This window comes from Neomonachus schauinslandi, chromosome 9, assembly GCF_002201575.2.
Source record: "Neomonachus schauinslandi chromosome 9, ASM220157v2, whole genome shotgun sequence".
Taxonomy (NCBI): Eukaryota; Metazoa; Chordata; class Mammalia; order Carnivora; family Phocidae; genus Neomonachus; species Neomonachus schauinslandi.
Window position 1 is genome coordinate 109,206,345 of NC_058411.1, and position 14,414 is coordinate 109,220,758.

The following is a 14,414-nucleotide window of genomic DNA, read 5'->3' on the forward strand; positions in this document are numbered from 1 at the left end:
CTGTAGCTTAAAGAACAATTATGAGCAGTCATTCTGGTTGCTCCCAGATCTGTCCCGGGGTCAGGGGCAATGCAGCAGAGCTGTGTCCCAGATCCAATTGTTCTGGTCCCAGGGAGTGGGGGGCTTATGCTCTTAGCCTGCTCTGAGGGCTGTTGGAAGAGACAGCCCTGGGAGACCACTGGCAGCCTTGGTGCAACATTTTCCTTGAAGATGTTGCTCATTGCATTCCACAGCAGCCTCCTAATGAGGACCCAAGTGAGAAATTTCCCTCAGGTTTAGCTGAGTAGAATTAGCTGTCTCTGTCCTGAGCAAGCAGCCTGCTCTGGTCCTCTGGTCCTGGGAACCCGATGTCACATTACTGCTCACGGCAGAGAGCTCAGAACCTCCCTGTAGCAAGTACAGCAGAAGGTATAATACGTGTTGTATGTTAACTCCGCTCCGGGCTGTGTGGTGTCTTCACCTACTTATTTTAAATTATATTATCTTGTATTATTACGTATATTTATTTAAACCTGTAAGATGGGATCTAAAATATTAAAAGTTATACCCACCATTCTCATATTTTTTTAAGTGAACACCTCTATATACAGTACATGTAGAGATATGGTTCTGAAGTAGAAAGATGCAACTTTTATTGGAGAACATGATTTGGTAGATTCTACACAAAGGGTATATTAGATAGTAACATCCAAGTAACAGCACTTCTAGAAACCCATTATAAAATAGTGCTGCATGGTGAACGAGAGATTTGGACCTTGAATTTCAGCTGGAGAGAACTCGGGTTGTAGGTAGCAACCAAACTTCAAGTACTTTTATGTGGCTTAAAACACACACACACACACACACACACACACGCTCACTATAATTATGTAACACGTAACAAAAAGCTACTGGGGACCGTTTTCTGATAATGGGAAACCCCTGGCAACCACATGAGTGATCTCAAGGAACAGGAACCATACGGGCCTTCTTCCAGACACTGGGCCGTGTGGCAAAGTGTTCTAAGGACCTCTTCGTCCCTGTGCTCTCCTAATAGGCCATTAGAGAAAGGGACTATTTGCTGGTTACCAGAGATGAAAGTTTCTGTCATTTTTCTGCAAGCAAACAGGTCTTTAATATTTCCTGAAACCACAGGTCTGCTTCGTGTCTTGTAACTGAAACAACTATAATCCTTAACACCAGAGAGCAGTGGGCCTCTGATAGTGCTTTGGCGGTCCAGGGGAACAGAAACACCTGCGGGAAAATTAGGCAGAGTGTTTTTTTGCAAGCCACGTCTGGGATCTGTAAATGCTAGCTGATCCCTGGCAGGTTTTTTTTGGTCAAGTGTTTTCAAAGACTCCCCTCTACGTGAGTGGGGTATTAGGTGGACATAGTTTGCAGAAATTCCCAGTAGACTTACAGACCATCCTCTGTGTCCATTTGTCCATGTTACTGATCATTTTCATAGCTTCTGTTTCTGATACCAAATCTTCGTCCTTTTAATTGGGTAAGCTCTCTCTTTCCCTGACACTAATGACATGATTTTCATTAGAGTCTGCACTTTCTTAATCATCAAATTAATCAATCCAAGCATCTGGATTGGGGGTTTTATGGGAAAATCAAGGATAAATGATCAAGAGTTAGAGTTGGGAGAGAAGGTTAACTTTACCTTTGGGAAACTGGATGAGGGCTAATTCACAGATATGCTATTCAAAGTCAGAAACAAAGACTTGTCATTAGTGGATGGAAGAAACAGACAAATTTGGGGAACGCGCTGGGCTGGTTTTGGTATGTTGATGGGAATTTGGTTTAAGTTTTGAAGGCTACTTCAGCCTTTAGTTGCCAGGTTTTGAAAAAATTTATCTTTAACTCTTTAGGAGAAAAAGAAAACTTTTTTTCCTATTGAAGGCCAATGATACCCGGCAAATTATAGCCAGAATTCTATGTTGAGTTCTAATTGTTTTTCTAAATGAAATAACTTTGTTGTTTTCATGTTGACTTAAAATTTCTGTAAGCTTATTTTTTTTTAAAGATTTTATTTATTTATTTGAGACAGAGAGAATGAGAGAGAGAGAGAGCACATGAGAGGGGGGAGGGGCAGAGGGAGAAGCAGACTCCCTGCCGAGCAGGGAGCCCGATGCGGGACTCGATCCTGGGACTCCAGGATCATGACCTGAGCCGAAGGCAGTCGCTTAACCAACTGAGCCACCCAGGCGCCCTAAGCTTATTTTTTAATACAAAAAAATACAGATGTTTGTAAAGAAGATGAAAACATTTATTTTCTTACCACTCAGAGAGAAACACTGATAAAATTTGGTATATTTCTCTCCAGGCTCTTTCCTGTACATGTAAACACACACACACACACACACACACACACACACACATTATATATAACATATATAATATATAAGAAAGGATTCATACTATACATACATGTTAATAACTTGCTTTTTTCTTAATTTATTTTAGATATGTCCCAGGTCAATATGTATACAGATCATTATCATTAATAATAGTGACTTTAGTACTCCATTAAATGTATTGCAATTTATCAAATTCCCTATATTTTGACATTTATGTTGTGTATTGTCAACTATAGTCATAGTAACACTGCATAACACACAACCATAAAATCTCAGAAATAAGCACTTACTTCTTCCTCAAGAGTTTGTAGAATGGTAGGTATTTGTAGAACAGCCACTGATACTTGATGAGGTGGGTGGGGAGGCTCTGCTCCATGAGTCTCTCATACCTTCCTGGGATCTCGTCTCACACTGATGCCACCTAGTTATGTGTGTTCTTCTCCTGGGGATGACATAAGTGTAGGAATGCAAGCCCAGTTCCATAAAAGCACCATCCAGGGATAGAGAGGGGCCCAAAGGGGAGATATACAGGTCAAGTTTGGCTGACTGCAGTCTCAAGTCCCACAGATCAGCTACATGGTATCAGATAACTCACTTCTGCTTGAGTACCCCCTTCTTTAGCTTTCCCCAAACTTTACATGTGTGATATATGTAAATTTATGGTCTACATCTTATTTGATATCTTGGTATCATAACAGGTAAAATGTTATTAATTACTAATGTTGAGGCATATTTGGCTTTTGACTGGACATTTGATTTAGGTGAGAGTAATGTTCTCAACCTTGGTCAGGTGGAGTGAGAGGCAGTGTGGTGTCATCTGAAGAGCATTCAGTTGGTTGGCAGTCTACTTAGGAAAGTGACTTGAACTTGCACAGCCTCGGTTTCTTCTTGTGGGGGAATGGAGTCAGCATCTACTCTGCCTACCTCCTAGGGTTGTGAGCAACAGATGAGAAGGTATACCATAAACAATGAAGCCCTTCCAATATGTGTTAGCAGAGTGTCTAGTTCATTTTGGGCCCATCAAACAGTTTTTCTCTAAACCTGAGCTTTCTCAGCATTTGAAACTGAGATGGAAGCAAGACCGTATTTCCAGAAGGAAGCTGCAAAATTCCTAATGCGCTGATGACTGGGGAAATTCTGCCTACTGATTTTATTGACTCCATTGGCATAGTTTTATTTTATTTTATTTTATTTTTATTTTATTTTATTTAAAGATTTTATTTATTTATTTGACAGAGAGAGACAGCAAGAGAGGGAACACAAGCAGGGGGAGTGGGAGAGGAAGAAGCAGACTTCCCACTGATCAGGGAGCCCGATGCGGGGCCTGATCCCAGGACCCTGGGATCATGACCTGAGCTGAAGGCAGACCCCGAATGACTGAGCCACCCAGGTGCCCCTATTTTATTTTTTTAAAAGATTATTTATTTATTTGAGAGAGAGAGAATGAGAATAAGTGGGGGGGAGGGGTAGAGGAAGAGGGAGAAGCAGGCTCCCCGCTGAGCAGGGAGCCTGACGTGGGACTCCATCCCAGGACCCTGGGATCATGACCTGAGCCAAAGGCAGACACTTAACCAACTGAGCCACTGGCATAGTTTAATCATGAAGAACATCTACAGACAGTGGTTCTACTTTTCTAAATTAGCTTTCAGGAGCCCCACATGCTACTGTTTCCACGAGTAACATCAGAAGAATAAATTGGCTTTGAGTGTCTTCCCAAATTGTTTTTCCAAACTATTATTGTTCCAAATTTAAATTTGAAGACACCAAGACTCAGAAAAATGATGTGTTTTGCCCACGATTGTACAGAGCCTGGCCTGCCTTGTTCGAAGGTAGGGCTCTTAGCCCCAGCTCCGGTCAGGGGTCAAAGGGAACATCATCAACATCAGAGTCCTCCTCTAACTCCTCCTTCTACTTATCCCTTAAGCACACCCTTTATCATCTGTAAACCTCTTCTCAACCCTGAGGTTTACTGCACTGTGAGTTTCTTAGCCCCAATGTGCAACTGAGGCGTAAAGACGGGAGGTGTTCTCTCCTTGGTGCCACAGGGAATTCATGATGGAGGAAGTAAGACCTGAGGTCAACACTCTTCCTCCATGACAATGAGAAACATTTTCATTTAAAGGAGGTCGTGGGTTACAGACAGAGGGTTCAGTCCCTACTGGTAAAATATGCATTCTTGTTGAATTCACTGAAGGTTTCCCATCTTTACAGAAACAGACCTTGGACCAGAGTCCTCTGCTCTCCTCCTGACTATTGCTGACTAGCCCGTGTGGCCTTCAACAGACATTTCAGCCAGTCTGCGTCTTCAGTATGCCATTTCTCCACTCTCTTTTCTTCAGCTGCTCTAGAAGCTAGTGTTTCCAGGTTTGGAAGAGAGGGCAGGGCTGAGGAACAGTGTTTGATGAGTAACCACCGCCACGGCTCCTGCTATCCTCATTAACGTTAATGGCTTTTTCTAGGCCTCATTAGCTCAACAGCTGTAGACGTATTTCTGCCATGATTCAGCTGACCTGGTTCTCATCAGCATGGTATGGAGTCCTGGATGAGGAACTGGAAGATACGGATTGTGGGCCAAGGTCCGCCCTTAGTGGGTGATTGCGCCCTCCATGTCTGGACCTCAGATCCTTATCCGTAAGCTGAGGAGGTTGAACTAGAAACCCTCTAAGGAATTTTTCAGTGATTCATTTTCCTCCATGGGTAGAGTTACAGCTCACCATCACTGACCATTTTTGGCTCAAAATGACTGTGGTTCAGTGGTAAAAGAGGAACTTACTGCAAATTCATCTCTAAAATGTTTTGAGACCATTACGAGAAAACTGAGCTCAGCGTTGCCTCCAGAGCATTTGATGTTACCAACCATGCTGGGCAGAAGGAGGCCTGGGTAAGGTGGCATTTGGAGTTGGAAGTGCCTGGAAGATCCTAGACTCCTGCCACCTTCTGCGGAAGGGGAGACGTAGCCCAGATAACGTGTCCAGAGTTGCCCCACTCTTAAGAACAAAATCGAGCATGAAACTGTTTCTGGTGTTATTTTACAATATCTCCCATAGAATGGCAAACCTTTATTAATATATATTTTAATGTTATTCATATAAAATTAGTGACCACGTGTGATCAGCAATGCACACCGTTTTCTTTGTGGTCGAACCCAGTTACTACTACAGTTCAGTGACAAGCTCGTTTGGGGGCCTGTGGAAACAATTACATCGTCAAATACCACTTCATGATTAAAAACTTTTCTAACCAGGAATAGCTCCCACTTCACAGTAATTACTTGTGGCAAATATCCTTTTTTTAGAAAATAAATGCAGAACAAATTGAAGTCAGATCATTTTTCTCCTCTCCTGCTAGAATAATTGCGTGCCTAAGAGGAGATTCCAGTTTGGAGACGTTATTCATGGTGTTACACGTCGCGTGATACTTCATCTTCAGCATCCTTACGCGTCAAAATATTTTTCTTTCTCACAGAGAGTGAAGACAGTATCCACCTTCTTTTAAAATCACATGTTCTTTAATCCTCTCTCCTGTCCCCTTGGTGATATGGAGCTCCCAGTGCCCCATTGTTTTTCCTCAGCAGCTGTCATTGCTTCTTCCTTACTAGGTTGGGGTTCCAATTCCAGTTCATGGCGGGTGAGCATGGGCGAGTTAAACCCTCTGAGACCCAGGCAAAAAAAAATGGGGATAATTATTTTGCCCCACAGCATAGCTGTTGTGGGAATTATATGAGAAAGTGACATTTTAGGATGGTGCCTGCTACGTGAATAGCTCTTAATAAGTGTTCATTCTCCCACTTATTTATTGTTTTTCCATTTTGGCTTACGGCATGCAGGTACCGCTCTTACCGAAACCTTCATTGGAACCAGTTGTCTGCCTCCCTGATGCCAAGTTTCTCTTCTGGTTTTTGTTTTTTACCACTCTTTCCTCTAACTCTGTAAACATTTTAGAAATATTTTTTGGAAGTCTCTTTCAGCTGGGTCTTTCATCCGCAGTTCCTGGATGTGAATTCCTTGGTGCACTGAGTGTTGATGTCGGCTCACAGTGGGATATTTCTCCCATGCTTTGCAATTTTGGAGTGTGAGCTGGTTGAGCAGGAGTCCTTTTTCCTGGAGAGGCCTACTTGCCCTGAGTTCAAGAGGAATACCTATGAGAAGATTGTGAAGTTGCCTTTTTGGGATGCTACAGGTTTCTCCAGCATTTGGTCGTGTCTTAATGTTAACATCTTGGTTTTGGAAGACACCACCAACTGAGTAGCTCCCCACAGTTCATAAAGCTTCCAACTTTATGCTGAGAAAACCCCTCAAGTCCAGCTCCCTTCCAGCTGGAGAGGGCATTGGCTTTGGTCTCTGTAGTGGACTATATTAAAATTACTTTCAAATCTTGTCCCTGCAGGTTGATCAGGGTCTGGTACTGCTGTAAGAATTTGGCATTATGCCAGCAGCAACATTCTGACTTTACATTTCCTCCTTATTTCTGACGTCTCAGGATTTCCCTTTCTTAGTCCGAATTTGGCTATGTGGGATTTTTTTGTATGTGTTTATCTATATTTTATTTACTTTATGTGGAAAATACTGGAAGATGAACTCCCTGTAATCCAGTGGAGAAGTTCTCTTGCTTTCCTTTGGCACAGAAATAAGTGGCTTTTGCTAAGGAGTGCAAAGCTAATTTTCAGCCCCACTACTACTTTCTCCAACTAACCCCTTTGTCCCTAAATCCAGTTGCCTTTTCTGAATCTCCGTGTCAATAGATTTTAAAAAAATATTTTGACAGTTGTAGTTGCAAGAAATTGTCAACAAGAATATGAGGTCCCATGCAACATGGTATGGAACAATTCTTGTTTGACTTGTGTTTGCTGGCTTCCTAAAGCCCAGCACATAATCTTGCATGTAGATATTTGTCTAGTTCCAAGGGGGAAAAACTGTTGATATTTATAATAAGATCATGTTAAATATATACAATTCAAGAACATGGTATGACTTCGCATTTGTTCAGATATTCTTTTGGGTGCTTCACAATATTTTAAAGATTTTTTAAAAAGATTTTACTTATGGGGTGTCTGGATGTCTCAGTCGATATGCGTCTGCCTTCAGCTCAGGTCATGATCCCAGGGTCCTGGGATCGAGCCCCGCATTGGGATCCCTGCTTGGCAGGAAGTCTGCTTCTCCCTCTGCCACTCCCACTGCTTGTGTTACCTCTCTCACTGTCTCTCCCTCTCTGCCAAATAAATAAAATTAAAAAAAAAAAGCTCACACAAAAGATTTTATTTGAGAGAGGCTGAGCACAAGCAGGGGGAGGGGCAGAGGAAGAAGCAGACTCCTCACTGAGCAGGGAGCCTGATGCTGGGCTTGATCCCCTAGGATCATGACCTGAGTCGAAGGTAGACAATTAACCAACTGAGCCACCCAGGCACCCCTATTTTAAAGATTTTTAGAAGTGACTTCCACATTGATTTCTATGCATTTTATCTTTTTATTACTGTTGTAAGTAGGATCTTTTTTCCCACTATATCTTCAATCTGATAATTGTTTGTAAATATGAAAGTTCTTGAATTCTGTGCAATTTTTCTGCTTTATTATCTTCCTATGTTCTCTTATTATTTCAATAGTTTTTAATTCATTTTCCTTTTGGGTATTCAAGGTGTATAACCTTATCATCTGCAAGTAGTGATAATTTTACCTCCTCCTAATCAATATTTTTAGCTCTAGTTTCTTTTTCTTGTCTAATTATATAGGCTACTACTTCTTGTACAAAGTCGAATAAGAGATAAGTCTTTGTATCTTTGTTTTGTTCCTGACTTTACTGAAGATGCTGTTTGTATTTCTCCCTTTAGCATGATGCAAGCTCTTCAGTAGGGGTAGATTTATTCATATCATGTTAAGGGAGCATTTTTATATCATTGAATATTTTTATCAAGAACAGATGTTGCTTTGTGCTTTTTCCCCATAAACTTGTTCATATGATGAATTACATTAAGGTGTCTCCTAACATTAAACTGTCTGTATTCCTGGCACAAACTCCACCTGATTAGGATGCATTGTTCTTTTAATGTCCTGGATTCTGTTTGTGTTATGACTTCATTAAATTAACATTTGTTAAGTGGAGCACAGGGTGTCAAATGGTGAGCCATAGTTCTCCAACAGTCCACAAGAGAAATCAAAACAGAGACCTTTATTACTCACAGGTCCTACAGGAAGTACGTAGCTTGCCTCAAGGGGCCTCCCTGTCTACACTCAAGGCAGAGTGTAGACAGGGAGAGGCAGGACCAGGGCACATGCCTTTTTTAGGGTCCATAGATGGAGTGCTTTGGGGTTCCCAATGCATTGGGGTGCTGTCTAGGTCATGTGCTTGCATGATGGGCTAGAATCAGTTTAAAATCCCTGCAGGCCAGTTTGCCAAAAAAAATGGACACCAAGGCAACAATACCATGAAGTAGTTCACCTAAACTCTTGACAATTTAGTATTTTTTTTTAGGATTTTTGCCTGAGTAATCATAAGAATGGTCTGGGACTTTATTTTTGAAATCTTTGTTGCATTCTGTTGTTGCACACTTCAGGAGATTTAGTTCTCATCAGTTTTTATGTTCTAGAATAGTTTAAATTACATTGTGATTTTCTATTCTTTGAAATTTGGTGGAAATCCTATAGGCAACCAGCTGGATTCTGTGCTGGGCTTCCAGAAAAGAACCAACTTTTTAGGAGATGAGGCTGTTTGTCAATTTTCCTCATTTTTTTCCCCATGAAAATTGGTCTGTTTAGATTTTCTCTTTTTCTTGTATCAGTTTAGGTAAATTCTGTTTTCTTCAAAAATTGCCTATCCATCTAGGTTTTCAAACATATTTGTTTTGAATTGAGCAAGTAGTCTTTTATGGTTCTTTTAGTTTGCTCAGATTTTGTAGTTATTTCTCTATTTTTTACTTTGTATATTTACTTTTTCCTCCATTTTTTTCTGATTGAGTTAGCTAGCATATCAACTGTCTTCCCCCCCCAAGAAAGTTTTTAGTTCTACTTGTTCTACTATTTTCTATTTCTAATTCACGAGTACCTGCTTTTATTTTTATTAATTCCTTTCTTCTGCTTCTCTTCAGTTTCTTTTTCCTTTTCTAACTTAATGATACTCAAAATTAGTTATAGTTTTGGATTTACAGTTAAGTGTGATCAGAGTGCCCCCATAGTCATTTTGATGTGGTTTCCCCAGTCATCTTTTACTTGGCTGTAGTTCATCTTCTATAGATTTCCTCAGAAAGCTCATGGGAGCAAAATTATTATCCTATGAAGAGGTGATCAAGGACTATGCAGCCAAAAAATATAGGGAAAGAAGGTATTTCGAGATGGGGTGTCACAGAGGAGGGATATTGTAGAGGTGGATCAAGCAGATAGTTGCTGTTAATTATTAGAAACATTATTTTTCTGGATCTTGGAGGTGTGTGTAGAATTTACCAGCTTAAAAATTTTACATTTAGTACCCATTCTTTGTTCATTCTAAATAAATACATTTGTACCTAATTTTGTATTTAAAATGTATGATCTGTCTTTAAAAGGGACCCACAAATTGCAGGCCTCTGACCCTGGATCTATTCCTAGCTGCTGCCCAGCTCGCCCCCATCAGTGAACCCTTCTTGTAGATAATGGGTCTGCCTTCGCCCCTCAGGTGTGCCCATCACCCTTTAGAAGTGCATTATTTTGGGTCTCTGAAATCTGCTGCTCTAGACTCTCCTTCCTTTTCTCTATACTACCTCCTGTGTAGCTCCAAGGAAAATATGTTTTCTTTTTGTGCCCCTTACAAAAATGTTATGTTTGTCGCCTGGTTTTGCCAGAAATGGAAGATGGTAAGCTTTTTCTTTTCTTTCTTTTTTTAAGATTTTATTTATTCATTTGAGACACAGAGATAGAGAGAGAGAGCACAGGCAGGGGGAGAGGCAGAGGGAGAGGGAGAAGCAGGCTTCTCTCAGAGCAGGGAACCCGACACGGGGCTCAACCCCAGGACCCTGAGATCATGACCTGAGCTGAAGGCAGATGCTTAACGACTGAGCTACCCAGGCACCCCAAGCTTTTTCTTTTTGTTCTCATTTTTGGATTATTATTCACAAGCAAGAGGGGGAGAATGCTGGCTTATGCAACTATATTCACACCAGAAGTCCGATTCTGTCATTTAAAACATTTTTTTTTCTATTTTAAAAATAAAGCACACATATATTATAGAAAATTCAGATCCTGAGAAGTATAAAAAAGAAAATTCAAACCATTACTGTTAAAATCCTTGTGTATTTCTTTCTAATCCTTTTTCCATGCTTACATGTTCTTTCCTTTAAAAAATTGGGATCACTCTAAACCTACAGTTTCGTATCCTGATTTTTTTTTTCACATAAGCATTTTTGCACATCACTAAAGAGAAAAAAAGTTGTAATAGCTGTATGAAATAAATTAGTTTACCATTTCCATACTGTTAGACATTAAGTGATTCTGGTTTTTGAAAAAATTATCATTATCATTATAAATGGTACTGTATGGGTTTGCAAACTACAGTCCATGGGCCAAATCTAGCCTGCAGTTACTTATTTTTGTAAATAAAGTTTTATTGGAACACAGCCATGCCTAGTTGGTTACAGTCTATGGCTGTTTTTTCCCTACAGTGGTAGAGTTGAATAGTTGCAACAGAGACTGATTGGCTTGCCAGGCCTATATTTATAGTATTTGCCCCTTTATAGAAATAGTTTCCCACGCTGGATGTCCTACAATGAACATCCTTCCACGTTCGTTTTTGTAGGCATGTATGTTTATTTTCTCAACATAACACCCTCTCAACAAAACTATTTTGGTCAAAGGAATATAAATATCTTTATGGCACTTGCTAAGTCATCCATTACTAGTATATTAAAGTTTGCCTTTTTCCCCCCACCCTTGACATCACTGGACACAAACGTATTTTTTTAATCTATGCATTTTGTAAGTCTTATTTTTGTTTGCCTGTTTTTGATTACTAGTGAGGTGGAACATTTCTTCCTAATTGTGACTTCTGTCTCATTTTTGAATTGCCTGTTCATGTCCTTTGCGTGTTTTTCCTTTTGGAGTGTTTGCTTTTTCTTCACAATCTGTGAGACATATTTAAATATTACAGGTATTGTACACTTAATGCTTTGGATGTTGACAACTTTGCTTTTTTTTTTTTTGAAACAGTGTGCTCTCAGCAGCCACTGGTCTGAGGGAGTCTGGCAGTTCTTATGGTCTCAGGTTCTGTTCTAAAGGGAAGCCTAATTGTGTCAGAAAGCAAGCTAGGACCTGGCTCCACCTCCCCGAGCATGAGAGAAAGAAAGCTTCCAGAAAAGAAACCCAGCAATTTAGAAAGCAAATCCCTCTTTCTTTGCTTTTCTCAGGCCCTGAGTTAACCCAGGGTCTTCTTCAAAGTGGAAAATTCCCCATTGTTCTTAAATAAGCCCCTAAATCAATTCCATACTCATGGAACCTGGTAGCAGGAATTGATTTGTGTGTGGCAAGCATTATTCCTGAAGCATGCCATGTTTAAACCCTTTGCCCTCCATGAAATGTCTTTTTTATGTTTTTCAGAAACCGTTAATGAACTGTTGAAAAAGGGTTAATCACTATAATGCGTAAAGTAGCCCCTCTAAAAACCACACCAGCCATCAAACTTTCCAAATAAAAGTTTGTGAATTCAGGTGGGCGTCTTGGCTGGGAGGAGGCAGCAAGAGATATTTCTGAACCATATGGTCATTCCCTGGTCTTAAAATAAACAAACCTGCTTGGGTTACTCAGGGTAAAAATGGTCTGGGAAGACTTGGTAGGTTGGCATCAAAGCACGGACACTCAGCCAGCTCTCACCTCATCATACTCTGTGTGCTCTGAGGGGTAATGAGATGGTAGCAGGTTTCTAGGGAGAGCTAGAGGGTTTCACATGTAGCTGGGAGACTGCCTCTGGGCTCTTCTGAAGCTTGGCCGACAAATCAGTGCTCCCTGTGCCTCTCCTTCTTATATTCCTTTGATTTTTTAAATAAGTTTTTAATGCTTTCTACTGAGTTAAGGACTGGAGCCATCTCAAATGTACTATTAGCCTGTATTTGTCTAGTACCCCGCAGGTGCAATGAGATTCCTTCATGTGATCTTTATCAGCTGTGAGGAAAATGGAGCTGATCATTATCTTCAGTTTATAGCTGCACACACTGAGGCTCCAAGAAGCTGAATGTATTGGGTATGAGTCCATGGCTAGTATGCCTCAAAATTAGTAAATAAACGCGGGCTTTATTTTACTCCAAGAACTCCCTACATTTCAGTGTGAACAAAGAACACAATTGAATTGGCCTGAAATTGCTGGCATGAGCTCTCTTTGTCTTGAGGACAGCTTCTTTCATCCAGAGGGCAAAGATCGGTTGAGCTCACACCATCAACTGTCCACTCCGCGAGCTGTTTTACAGACGGTATGTCAAGTCAGCCGTAGCTGCCTTGTGAAGGAAGGGCTGTTGCTGTCATTATCACTGGGGAAAGGGTGGCTCAGAGTGGCCACCTTGCCCAAGAGCACAGCATGGCTCATCCGAAGTTGCACTGGGTGGGAACTCAGCCCTGTACCGCCCCAGCACTGGTCCTGTGCTAACAGCGTACGGCTCATGCTGTGTAAGGGCTGGCAAGGGCATGGCCGTACCTGGCAGCCTTCACCTACATGTTCCTAGTTGACAACATTGCTTTCAGGTGGCGTCTCAGTGATGGCACACCCAGATATAATCCAACTTTAATTTGATTAAAGACCGGGAGGGCATCAATTTCTAAGGAAATTATGCCTACCAGTATCAGGAGGCTTTCAAAATCACACCCGAACCTTTATAAATGAAAAAATTTAGGGAAAACTATTTTCAATTTGGACCTACTCTTTTTTATCGGCAAACTGAACTTGTCGGGAGGAGGACGTTATTTTTTTTTTTAATTATAATAAAATAGGTGAATGCCAACGTAAGAAAAAAAAAAAAAAAGGACTGAACTCATTTCTGTCCCCATCTTTTCCTTTTTAATCTCACCTTCCAAGCTGGGAAACCTTGTCACCTAACAGAGGTCCCTAGCACAAGGCACAAACAGCTCTCCAGCCCAACGGGACACTGATTGTTAATTAAATATTTTAAAAATCTTTCAAGCAACCTAAGTATGTATTATACAGTTTCCTCTTTACTCTTCCATGTTCTGGCCCCCTCCCCTCCCCCACCACACCATGGATCCCAGAAGAAATACTGTCTGGATTCTTGCCCACAGTGAATTCAATATTTTTCTTTTAAGTTCTGTTTCAGCTCAGGAAGAAGAGTGGCTTTATAAACCATTACCAAATCAAAGCCCCATCAGAGGAGGACAGAAGCCCCCATACATTGGGATGAATTATTTTCAGCTCTTGATTTTATGCCAGTGCTAGTGAAATTTCACAGCTGGTTATTAAAAAATCCTGGGGTCAGGGTTATGTGCTATTTATGTCACAAGAAGCAGGAGAAATAAAATACCCTGAAGATATGAAAACATTTTGTAAATCGACATATTTTTGGCATATGTTTCTCTTTCAGGGCCTAGGAAGCGATTTATGTGCTCTGATGAAGTGCTGGTAGAAAGACCTCCACTGAATCCCCGCTTAATGGTCCACGCACCTTCCAAAGTATTGATACAGCTGACCTGGCTAAGGCCCATGATGGGTGAGAGGAGGGAGGCCTGGGACATGTAGACAATTTATTGCTTTTCAAAAAGAGGGAGAAGAAATCATATGAGTGACCTAAGTCACAGTTCCCTTGAAAGGTAGAAACTGCTAACAATTCAAGTTGACAACTGCCAATAGAAACCCAGCTTTGCTTTCCTCACTATAAACTTGAATCGTTGGGTTATTTTGGAGAATGTTAAAATGGAGCACCCCCCACCCCCACACTGCTTGGAGCAGTTCCAGCCCTACTGTGAAGATCTAGAGACAAGGATGGCCCGTTAACCAGCCTCTCCCTGAGCAGATGTCTGCCCCAAGAGAGGAATGGACTTTGAACATCCCATTGTGATTAGCTGATGGTCCCCAGTATCCAGTCCCTCCCAAATTACAGCCTAAATGAAACTA